At 44.0% G+C, this 12997-nt stretch overlaps 2 long non-coding RNA genes across 2 annotated transcripts; one reads left to right on the forward strand and one right to left on the reverse strand.

Annotated features, from left to right (window-relative positions):
- Positions 1-2: 2 nt before the first annotated feature.
- On the forward strand, positions 3-3265 carry LOC308581275. The gene is made up of 2 exons (XR_014004916.1): positions 3-1885; positions 2274-3265. It is a non-coding gene; the product is annotated as an uncharacterized lncRNA (long non-coding RNA).
- Positions 3266-4829: 1564 nt separating this feature from the next.
- On the reverse strand, positions 4830-6309 carry LOC308581368. Its single transcript, XR_014005015.1, has 2 exons — positions 6074-6309; positions 4830-4876 (listed from the first exon to the last, which is right to left on the reverse strand). It is a non-coding gene; the product is annotated as an uncharacterized lncRNA (long non-coding RNA).
- Between the last annotated feature and the right edge of the window lie 6688 nt (positions 6310-12997).

The raw sequence follows: 12997 nt of genomic DNA on the forward strand, positions 1-12997 counted from the left end.
AACATAGTTAAAAAGGGATTATTTTCCAAAACGATATTTCTGGAAACATGTGGGTTGGATTTTGCACCGCATTGGGGGAGTCGCACAATGTTGGGCAGCAGGGCAGTTCAGCGTATTTGGGTTTGTTTGACGGCTGAAGAAAGTCACAGTTATAGAATCACAAAACTAGATAGTACATTACCTGAACTGGGAATCTCCAAGCCTGCAATGGGAAGCATGCGAAAGAGCACTCTGCTTAACAGCTATCAGCTGATTGGTGAGATTGAGACATAGGTTAACAGGTTCTGCTGAAATCTGGCAAAAATGAAATAAATTACTGAGAACAGGTTCCTATTAATTGAGTTTGGGATGCAGACACTCCCTGCAAATGGTGCTACTGGTGCTACAACTCCCATAATCCCTGAGCGCTGGCCATGCTTGCTGGAGCTGATGGGAGTCTAAGAATAAGCGATATAGCTGCGTCATGAATATTGAGGGAGCTTACCTTATTCCCGAATGTACTGGCATGTGTGGGCTTTAGTTTTTTGTATTGGCAACCTCTGCCACGACAGTTCAGCATGCTGCAGCGCTTTCATTTTCCTTGGTCTCTTGAAAAAATCATACAAATGTTTTTATACAGGCTGCAATCCTATGCAAAATAGCAAGGGAGTAAAACCCCCTTGAAATCAGAAGGCCTTACTTCCAAGTAAACACGTTTTAAGACTGCACCGAGATCAGCCTTGTGTTTTAACAGCTCGCTTGGTCGCCACAGGCGAGCAGGAATTCCAATCAGGCGAGTGAGCGGGCTCAGGCCAGTTCTCCTGTACCAGCCTTGTTGGACTCCATTCTAGCCTTAAAGTAAGGAAATTCCTCTTCACAACAGCACAGGAGGCAAATGGTAGAAGATGGACAGATCCTCCTTCCCCACATCAACCAGTATGCTTAATAGAAAGCAGGGTTGTTGTGGTGGTGGTGGTGATGGTTGTTGTTGTTGTTGTTTCGTTTCCCAGCCTGCTGAGTGGCTGGTAGTGAAGAGGACTTGTGGGCAAATGACTTTTATGAGCTTACATACAAAGGCTGGCTTAGATTCTTGGCTTGGTCAGAGGACTAACCCCCCCAAATCCATAATTTGGGGAGCAGAGAAGCAAAACAGTCTCGCCTCCACACAAGTCCCAAATAAATGTTAATAAGGAAGGAGTTTGCTTTTTTTTGCATAAGCCTTCCAAAAATGACAAAACTTGTTTCCATCTAGTTGACCCTAAAATAATTAGGTTCCAAGTTGCTGCTTGGCTCTTGATCAGTAAGCAATTGTGGTTGGTTGGTTGGTATGGTTTTAAAAGCAAATATTATGGGCTATTTTGAGACTAAATCAAAGGTATGGGATGATGAATGCAGCAACCTTTCACTCCAACAGGTATGCTAACACTTTTGAGTACTTTTAAGCCTGCAATGCTGAAGTCGCTTCTCGGACTGCAGCGGGACTTCGCTTCTGCATAAAGATGCAAAACAGTTGTGCTGTCATTTGTAATGTAGACTAGAGAGCAACAATATTAGTGGGGAACTGGGCTTAGTGGGTGCACGGGATGTTTTGTGAACAGTACGGAGGGTCGGGTGAGCACGCTGGACCGTCTCTGTGGGGTATATTACCTTCCACGAATGCGTTATGCTAAGCTTTTTGACTATTGAGAGGTTACATTTTATAAATTGCCAATAAAAGCATCCTGTAATTCAAAGAAAATTGCTATAGTGCATGGCGTTTCTCAGAGTTTCATAGCAGTAGCTCATCTACGGGGATGATTAAGGGACAGGGGGATATTGTATGAAAATCATTTCATTTCTTAAATCATCCTGGACGTGTCAAACCTTGCCCTTCTTAAATGCTGACATTTACCAGTTAATGTTACAGGTAGGTAGCCGTGTTGGTCTGCCATAGTCAAAATAAAAAAATTCCTTCCAGTAGCACCTTAAAGACCAACTAAGTTAGTTCTTGGTATGAGCTTTCGTGTGCATGCACATCATCTGAAGAAGTGTGCATGCACACGAAAGCTCATACCAAGAACTAACTTAGTTGGTCTTTAAGGTGCTACTGGAAGGAATTTTTTTATTTTGACTATGGCAGACCAACACGGCTACCTATCTGTAACTGGAACCATGGAAGGCACCACATTGAGCCGCATGAAAGGTATCTGAAGAAGTGTGCATGCACACGAAAGCTCATATCAAGAACTAACTTAGTTGGTCTTTAAGGTGCTACTGGAAGGATTTTTTTTTATTTTTACCAGTTAATGATGGAGAAAGAGGGTATGATTCTTTCCAGGCACTCCGTATTTTTGAGATCTGTCCCTGATTGTCAGGAATCTGCAACCAGTCCATGGGAAATGATACTCTTGTAGAATTGATTCTAGCTGACTGTAGTTGGTCTTGAAACTTACAGTAAGGTACCGTATTAGAAAGAATTTTATCATTATACTTGTTTTGGAAACATACAACCAAATAAATGCTAAATGTCACTCCTCACTTGCAAAAAACAGAAACAAGAAAAATACTTGGTCATCTTATTCTTTTTTTAACCGAATCATCTTGTGCTTTGGATTTACTGATAAATGTCAGAATTTTCTCAGATTGCCATTGCATCCCTCCCCTGGGCTCCAGCGGCCTTAACATTGTCACGAAGCATCAACGTCAAGGTTTCCAAGTTGTACTGTCTCATAGACATTCTGTACATTTTAAAATATTTTAACCTAGATTTTGCTTATTGTTATCCATGCTTAGTCCACATTATTGTTACCTGTCTTATGTCGAAATCCTCTCCTTTTAATCTCGTTCGTTTACTGTGTTTGCAAGATTTTGCTGTGAAATACCGCAATCTGGAGTACCTTGCAATATGACTTTCCGCCATGTTAATATGCAAGTGAAGATAAATAAAGGCAGGTGAGGGGAAATAGGGAAAGCTCGCCACGATCCCCGAGATGTGGGACTCCATTTTGAAAAGTCGCCAACTCTTCAAAAGAAACTGAATTTACTAATGTACACTGCCTTGGGTTCTCTTTGACCATTGTGTGTAAATTCAGGATAGAGAGCAAAACAAATGGCTTCTCCTCCAAATTAAGTCCTCCCCCTATTTTGTTACACTGTGTAGGGAGTCGTCTATGTGTGGAGGTTTGTTTCTGAGTTTTTTTTAAATAACTGGATGTTGTAGGTGGCTGCCTTTATTATGCATGGTTGCTTTAAGAGTTTTTTAGTGTATTGGCAAAATGTTCTGCAAATAAAGAGTAATGAATGACAATTTCTTTGCACATATTAAATTTTGCATGTCCAGTACCACCAGAACTGGGTCCTGTGTAAAAAACCTGAGGTGCAGAATTTGTTAAGAAAAATGCTGCCAACTCACCAAAATAAAATAAAATCGAGAAAAATGGTAAGGGTTGTACACAGAGCTGTACACAGAGAAGACTCATAAAAATTAATGGACCCGACTTGCCAGGAGTACATGAGAAAAAAAAAAAAAGGATTTAGGGGTCTTAGTCGACCACAAGCTTAATATCACAGTGTGATGCAGCAGCAAAAAGAGCGAATGCTGTTCTAGGCTGCATCAACAGAAGTCTAGTGTCCAGATCAAGGGAAGGAATAGTACAGCTCTGTGCTGCCTTGGTCAGAGCACAATTGGAATACTGTGTCCAATTCTGGGCACCACAATTTAAGGAGGATATTGTAGCCTTATGAGGCTTTGCCCTCGGGTGGGAAAAATACTGCGCCCGGGAAAGGGAAGTGGGAGTCAACAGACACTCAAGGAATAGTTTCAGAGAAAAAGCTTTTATTTCTACCATCCATGAACTGGTAGAAGGAGCAAGTGTGATAGTTCACAGAAAGCATGCACGGGTTCACAGTCATGTGCACAAACATATATACCCATTTCCAGTTCCCTCCCCCTTTCTCCTCCTTCCAGAGTCCTGCCCCATGAGTTCCTCTGAGCATGAACAGAAAGCTCCTGTCTTGGGACTAATGGGACTCTTCCCAGGAAAGGGGGCATGAGAAGCCGAGGGGGTGGGTCAAGGAGCCTTGGTGGTTCAGCATGTCCAAGATGTTGCAACCGAATGAGATAAGATTCGTTTCTCAGGCCTGAATATTCTTGGCAATGACACAGCCTATTCATTAGCCTTTAAAAATAACATTTTGCCTATGTACCAACATCTTGTGAGAATCCACGGAAAAGCTGTAGCTGTGGGTTTTTAGAAGACAAAAGGAATCTTGAACAGTTTTGAGGCCTGGTTTGGGGGGGGGTGACTTCGGGCCTAGGTGGGGGTCACCTGAATTCACCTTCCTTCAGATATCAACAAGCTTGAATGTATACAGAGGAGGGCAACCAAGATGATCAAAGGTCTGGAAACCGAGCCTGATGAGGAACGGTTGAAGGATCTGGGTATGACTAGCCTGGAAAAGAGGCGGCTGAGAGGATATGCGATAGCCACCTTCAAATATCTCAAGGGCTGTCTCACGGAAGAGGGAGCAAGCTTGTTTTCTCCTGCTCTGGGGGGTAGGACCCGAGCCAATGGATTCAAATTACAAAAAAGGAGATTCCAAATAAACATTAGAAAGAACTTTCTGGTGGCAAGAGCTCTTTGGCAGCCATAGGAAATGGAGGGAGCAGGGTGTCGCCAGGCCTGAAACAATGGGGTCTGGTAGATTTCACTCAGGATAGAGTTGGAGAGGCCATGGGTCCACCGCTTGCATCTGCAATATTAGGATGTCCGGGGTCTTTCAGCAAAGCAGCATGCTAGTTCTGTTAACGCCAGTCCATCGCTGCTCCAAGGGCTGTTTCTCGTTCGCTCTCGGATGGAAGTCACGCCATGCAACATACAGTTCACGTTGTGTGGTATTTTTTTCAAGCGTTTCCAAACTGGATAGAATAAATTATATACTGGGTTTAAAACAACCCCCCTCTTCAGAAAACATACAAGCACCACCTGCAGAGAGTTGTCAGGAGACACCCCCCCCATTCCCATAATTCCCTGGGAAGTGAGATTGTTTGTTAAAGCCCTCTGGTCATCGGAGCTTTGCGAGGGAAATAACGAGGTTTCCCAACAACTGCTAGGACATTGCGGGTGCCCTGGCACCCGTGGGCACCATGTTGGAAAAGGCAGATGTGGGAAAATAATACTGAGCTGCATGGACCAATGGCCTGATGTAGTTATAACAGGGGTCAGCAAACTTTTTCAGCAGGAGGCCGTTCCACTGTCCCTCAGACCTTGTGGGGGGCTGGACTATATATTTTTTTGGGGGGGGGGGAATGAACGATTTCCTATGCCCCACAAATAACCCAGAGATGCATTTTAAATAAATATTTATGGGACCGTCTCTCCTGGTATGCCCCGCAGAGGGCCTTAAGGTCCATGAATAATGAATAACCATAGTTTAGAGGTCACGGGCTCTAAGGAAGTCAGATTATCCTCCACCAGGGCCAGGGCCTTCTCAGTGATGGCTCCGACCCGGTGGAATGCTCTGTCCCATGAGACCAGGGCCCTGCAAGATTTAACTTCCTTCTTCAGCGCCTGTAAGACAGAGCTATTCCGCCTGGCTTTCAACTTGAACTTAGCCTGATCTTTTATTCCCCTTCCTCCCCTCCCCCTCCCCTTTTTATGAAGATTACCCGCTCTGGGATCCCACAGCTAATACTCCCCTGGTCTCCTCGCTGGCCCAAATAGGACTAATTTAGCCAGCTAAATGTTTATTGGATGGTTCCCCCCCCCTAAATTGATTTATGAATTCTGTATTTATTGTTATTCATGTTTTATGCTGTATTTTATGCTGTTTTTTTGTTGCATCAATTAAGTGTTTTAAATTTGTTGTTAGCCGCCCTGAGCCCGGTTTTTGAACTGGGAAGGGCGGGGTATAAATAAAAATTTATTATTATTAATTTATTATTAAAAGCACACATTCTACTCAGGTAGAAACACCAGGCAGGCCCCACAAATAACCCAGAGATGCATTTTAAATAAAAGCACACATTCTACTCATGTAAAAACCATAGCTGTCAACTTACAGATTTGAAAATAAGGGACCAGCAGCCTTGAAAATAAGGGACCTGCAGCCTCACCTGTTCCAGGCACTCCAGTCTTCCTGTCCTCCTGCAGTCTGGTCAAACTCATGCTGGTCGCTTCAAGAACACTGTCGAACCAACTTTGTAACCAGAGGTTCAACTGAATAGAATCTGAATCACATGCACCACAAGGCCTATGCAGCCTCAACTTAAGATGGCTCCCCGGCCTGGCTTTGCACTGCAAAGTTTGCAGCAGCACATGCAACTAAATGGCGTCCAGCATTCAAAAACCCGCTCAGCTTGCATTAACTAGCCACACACAAGGCATGCAAGCTCCACCCCCAGTCGTTCTTAGACTTCTTATTGGGTGAGCAACACAGCCAAGCAACACAGTTGGAGCCTCCCTCCTCCCTGGCTGGCAGGGAGGGAGGGAGAGGAGCTGCTTCCTTTGAAATTTAAGGGACATCCATCAATAAGGGACACCAGCGGGACATGGCGCTGGAATAAGGGACTGTCCCTTCAAATAAAAACATGCTGATTTCCAGACCGTCCACGGGCCAGATTTAGAAGGTGATTGGGCTGGATCCGGCTCCTGGGCCTTAGTTTGCCTACCCATGGGTTATAAGGCAGCATCCCTTGTTCCCTGCATAAGGCCTCATGTTTTGTCCTCAAAGCTGACAGTCGAAAGGATCCCAGGCCGTACTGTTTAAGTATGTGGCTCGACTCTTTCCTCAGCTCCCCTTCCTCTCCCCCTGCCCCAATGTGGTGTCATGATTTGACTAAGATGAGAGGCCCAAGTTGAAATCCCCAATGAGCCACAAAACTTTGCTGCGTGACCTTGGACCAGTTGCTCTCTCTCAGCTTGCCCTACCTTCCAGGGTTGTTTTGAGGATAAGCTATGAGGCAAGATGCTCTACCTACCTGGCAAAATTGTCCTGCAAGTTCCCTTGGAGCCAAAATTCCCCCCCCCACCTCTTATTTTGAGGAATTCACTGCTGTATCATTTGAACAAAGCCTTAGTATTAGTAGCAGTACCCTGCCCATCGGATTGTGTTGCCCCAGCCATTCTGGGCGGCTTCCAGCGTATTTTAATAATAATAATAATAATAATAATAATAATAATAATAATAATAATAATAATAATAATAATAATAGATATTAAACATTGAAAACTTCCCTATGCAGGATATACATGGAATATAAAAACGGGGACTAGATTTGGAGAGGCTCAATTCTTTATTGAGTTACTAGATGCAGGATATTCACCAAATATGAAAAGCAGGATTGTCGAAACAAACATGCAGTATTATTGTGACATTGTTAGGCAAAAGCAGAAAAGCAAAATAAATTACGGTAAACCTTAGAAACCCTTAGCAAAATGATTTTGTGTGTGTGTAGTTAAGAGAGTCAGAGTGCCGCCAGACAGTAGCTTGCAGGAGAGATGAAAATACCAGGAAATTTAAGTTTGGAAAACTGAAATGGATTCAGGCACTTTCAAAAGGAACCTCTTTTGCAGTTAGGGAAGTGGTTTTTATTTTATTATTCAGTTATACAATTTATATACCATTTAACTACAATAGTCTCTTAAGAGGTTTACAAAGATTCTATATGAAAAACCACAAAGGTCAGTTAGCTATAGGATCAGCCTTCAATTAAAATGCCTGCTGGTGAGGCAGGCCCCGAAGTATCCTGAACCCAAATTATTTAGGGCCTGGGAAATTAATACAAGGAGCCTGAACCTGCCCTGGTAGCGTATGGGCACCCAGGGAAAACTTCCGAACACTGGGTTTTGTGCTGGCAATATTCTGTCCACATCAACAGTGTAGCTGCAACATTTCACCCCAGCCCTGGACAGAGCACAGGGCAAAAACCGAGCCCTGAGGTTGTGGCCAGTGCCAGTCCTACTCAGGAGTAAACCCAGTGAAATTAATGGCCGTGTGGGAAGACGGACAAGCAAGACAGGATGTGGTAGAATGGAAGCGTAAGCAAATTGGATCAATACAGACTGGAAATAATCTAACCCACGTATGGAATTTGATTTGTTGAATTGGGATGAATATTCATAGAGTAACAAGATGTGGAAATTAGTTCTGTATGCAGTAACAGCAGCCAGAATTTTGCTGGCACAGAAATGGAAACAGGAAGAGATGCCCACAAAAGAAGAATGGAGGATGGAATACACCGAAATGGACAGATTGACGGGGAGAATTAGGAACCAATGTGACTAGAGATTCTCTGAGGACTGGAAGAAATTTACAGAGTATATCAAAAATTTCTGTGATGAGCAAATAACGTTCGTTGGCTTTCAAGAAGCTCTGTGAAATTACTGTTAGAAATATTGTTTTAAAAATATGATGTGATTAAGAGTATTTGAGTGCAATATAATATTGGGAAATGTGAGACGAGGATAAAAAAAAATAAACAGAAAATTATCAGACAAGCTGAGGGAAGTTCTGGAAAAAAGGGTTTAAGTTAAAAATGGATGTATAATTTTGTAGAAATGTTTTTTTTTTATGGAAAATCTAATAAAAAATATTTATAAAAAAAAGAATATTCATAGAGTAACAGAGTTGTAGTGTTGGAAGGAACACTGAGGATCATCCAGTCCAATCCCCTGAAATATAGGAATGAATATGCAGCTGTCCCAAACAGGGATCGAACCTGCAACCTCGGCGTTATCAGCACAAAGCTCTAACTGACTGAGCTGTCAGCAGATATAAATCAATAGATTGTCGTTTTATTTTGTATTAGCTTATTACATATAACAGTATTGTACACCCACATATAATAAAATACCCCACCCTAACCCATTACTGAATGAAAATCCAAATACAGTAAGTTCTTATTCCAGGCAACTATTTACATTAACCAAATCATTTTATAATGCGAGTGGAGTCTTCCGTTTTCATCTTTTGGCCACATGCACAATTAAGCTACACCAATCACGACTAGGACCTTTATTGGAATAATTCAATAATAATAATTTTATTATTTGTGCCCTGCCCATGCGACCAGATTCCACCAGCCACCCTGGGCAGCTTCCAACATACATAAAAATGTAGTAAAACATTGCACATTGAAAGCATAAACTCCCAAACCACTCAGCGGCTAACTTGAAAAGCAACCTTTTCAGACAACAGCAAAAAAATCGAAAGGCGATTCCAGCATGAAATGGCTGAACCAGGATTTAGCAATAAACCTGCACCAATTAGTCATGGCTTCCCCCTGCATACACAACTCGATCATTGGATTCTGCAGGAGAGGACCCTCTGCAAAACACCGTCCTATCAACATGTCCATGCGGCATGATTTTGGAATCAGGCCTTCGTGTGGTGGCACCTACCCTTTGGAACTGCCTGCCACTGCAAAACAGATACGCTGCATATCTACAGACCGTTTTTCACCGTAGATGGTCACAGGGTTCGAAACTAGCAGGGTGCCAGGGGCATTTCGCGCCTAAAAATTCTCCCTTTGCGGGCACCTTAAAAAGTCTGGGTGCCATTTTTTGCACCTGGCTGACACTCAAGGATGACTGAATTGTATGTGCTTTGAAGCCTCGAAGTACAGTGGTACCTCGGGTTAAGTACAGTGGTGCCTCGCAAGACGAAATTAATTCGTTCCGCAAGTTTTTTCTTCTTGCGAGTTTTTCGTCTTGCGATGCACGGTTTTCCATAGGAATGCATTGAAAATCAATTAATGCGTTCCTATGGAAACCGCCTTCAGACCAGGTCCGGGGACAGTCTGTCCCCCGACCTCTTCTGAAGGCTGGGGGGGGGGACAAGGGCTTTTCTTCCCACCCCCAGCATTTTAATAAACCCCGGGACAGCGGAGGACTTCTCCGCTGTCCGGGGCAATCTTAAAATGCTGGCGGGCGGCATTTTAAAATCGCCCGGGACAGCAGAGGTCTTCTCTGCTGTCCGGGGCGATGTAAAAGCCCCTGGGAAGGCAGGCAGGGGGGACAAAGACTTTTGCTCCCCACCCGCCTTCAGAAGAGGTCCTGGACCTCTTCTGAAGGCGGGCGGGGGGGGGAGTCTTTGCTCTCCCCCCCGCCTGCCTTCCAAAGCCGTCCGGGACAGCGGAGAAACGCGCTGCCTTTCTCCGCTCTCCCGGGAAGGCAGGCAGGGGGGAGCAAAGACTTTCGCCCCCCGCCCGCCTTCAGAAGAGGTCCAAGACCTCTTCTGAAGGCGGGCGGGGGGCGAAAGTCTTTGCTCCCCCCCGCCCGCCTTCAAAAGCCGTCCGCGATAGCGGGAAGCGCTTCCCTGCTATCCCGGACTGCTTTTAAAATGCTGGCGGTGGGGAGCAAAGCGTTTCAGCCCCCGCCGGCCTTCCTGGACCTCTTCTGAAGGCCGGAGGGGGGGAAAGGCTTTGCTCCCCACCACCAGCATTTAAAAGAGGTCCCCGGAGATTTCCCTATGGGCTTTCTTCTTGCGAAGCAAGCCCATAGGGAAATTCGTCTGGAGAAGCGCCTCCAAAACAGAAAACCCTTTCGTCTTGCGGGTTTTCCGTCTTGCGAGGCATTCGTCTTGCGAGGTACCACTGTACTTAATTTGTTCCAAAGGTCCGTACCTAACCTGAAACTGTTCTTAACCTGAAGCACCACTTTAGCTAATGGGGCCTCCTGCTGCCGCCGCGCCGCCAGAGCACGATTTCTGTTCTCATCCTGAAGCAAAGTTCTTAACCTGAAGCACTATTTCTGGGTTAGTGGAGTCTGTAACCTGAAGCGTATGTAACCCGAGGTACCACTGTATATGTTAAGGATAGACAATATGTTTAACAATAAAGAGTAGAGTGTTTTGAAAACTGAAGTATCGTACCAATATTTTTATTGTGCAAACACCAAATTAAACATATATGAACAATTTCTGTTAAAAATGTGATATTAACAATGTGTCACTTATGCGAATTGTGTATTAGTTCATGCTTCTCAAAATAATAAATAATAAATGTTGCTGACCTCCCCCCAAAATGGCGACTAGACATTCTGTTTTGGTGCCCACAACCCAGGTCCCAGGATCCATTTGGCTCCTAGCCTTCCTATCCCAGTTTCTAAAACTGGGTGGTCACAAAGCAGTTTACAGAGAAATAAAACAATCCACGAAGCATAATAATACAACAAAAATATGTTTCATAAATAGGCACAGTATAACTTACTTAAAATACCTGCTGAAATAGACTGACTGTTGTTCAATGCCTGAAGTTCAACATGTATGTGCAATTTCAGGTGGAAGGGAGTTCCACAGGATTAGGCCCACAGTGGGGGGCCCACTAGGGGGCGCATTGGAAGATGGCCGACAATACCATCTCTCCGACCCACACGGGGTAATTAAGAGGCTGTTATGGGAGTAGGCAGCCTCCCTTGTTGCCCCAAGGAAATGGGGAACACTGTCCTTGCCTGCTGTGCCCATAAATCACCCCCTAATTCGAAAGAAGGGGGTGAGGGCCCTAGGCAGAATGCCCCCGTGTGGACCTCGGCTCTCCTGGACGCTGTCTCTGATCGCGCACTAGTTGCAGCAATTTGGAATAATTAATTACAAAAGAAGCAAATGCACATATTTCAAGTGAAGAAGGGGAGTGAAGTCTGCTAATTTAAGTGACCTCTGCGAAAGAAGACGACGGGCTGGAGAAACAAGAATATTTTACGATGAAGATACACCAAAGGCTGGGTATGTTGACAATGGGGCTGAATGGGGGGGGGGGGACGGACCTTTTTTACTTTCCTTCTATGTGATTTACAAGAACCCCTCCTCATTAGAATTGTCGGTTGAACTGACCCAAGCAGGATGATTAAGGTCTGTGTGGAGATAAACTTTAACCAAAAGTATGCTTTATGGAGACCGAGAAGCAATAAGAGCTTTTGGGAATGGCGCAGCAATTAATTCGGAGTCGCCATCTTGCCAAAGGATTTATAGCCGGGAGGAAGAACGGATTTGTTTTCAGACTGCATTCCTGGTGAATCTCCTCAGAGGTTTTGAGAAAGGAGGCAGATTGGTGAAGATTAATGACGCTAAGACTGTTTTGATGTATGGAAGTGATGTTACATGGAAAACGTCTGGATATGGCTACTGGATAAAAAAAATAATATTCACGCAGGATTACAAACTGTTCTAACCAGCTTGCGGAGACTATCAGAGGTCACAAAGAGGAAGGAAAAATATATGAAAATAACAACAAGAGATGTGGAAAAATAATAAGAAAGGACTGGATAGTACTGTGAACTTCATAAGGTTAGATTTGTGGACATTAAAACAGCAGCAAGAAGCAAGAAGTTGATTGGATCCCTTCGGAACTTGAAATATGGGTACCCCCAACAAAAATTCAAAATTCGGCTGTGTAATTTGGAATTTATGTAATTTGGTTTGATTTGATGTGATTGGTCGGTTAATAAAAAATTATTCTTAAAAAAAAAAAGGATTAGGCCCACAGTGCTGAACGCATGGCTCCTGGGGTTATAAACCATGCATTTGCGCCACAAATTGTGAGTCCCGCAAAGTGCTTGATGAGAGGCAGGGATATAAGTGATCAGGCGAGCCCTAAGCTATTCTGGCCCCAAGTTGTTAAGAGTCTTGTAAATTAATACAAGAAGCCTAAATTATCCTAGCCAACTGTAGACTGAAATAGTACAACAGAGTCCCAACATAAAAGGGATTCCCTGGTGTAGACAAAGTTCCCCTTTTAGGGTTGAAAATGCGCGCATTCAGATAATAAGAGCCCAGGAAGTTTCCTGTGGCCCTGGTGGCATTGCAAACCTGTTTGCATTTTGGACGGAGGTTTTTAAAGAACTGGGGAACTTTTATAAGCTGAACATCAACGTGTCTCCAGCCCCGGCAGTAGTGGGAATAGTGAATAATGCTGACTTTCCAAGCTGTATATAAAGAAATGTTGTCATTTCTGCTTGCAGCGGCTTGAAAATTGCCAGATGCTGGCAAACGGCTAAAGGCCTGAGAACCAAAGGGTCTGAGAAAACTGGCAAAAAAACTAACA

This window comes from Podarcis bocagei (assembly GCF_964188305.1).
Source record: "Podarcis bocagei genome assembly, chromosome: 2".
NCBI lineage: Eukaryota > Metazoa > Chordata > Lepidosauria > Squamata > Lacertidae > Podarcis > Podarcis bocagei.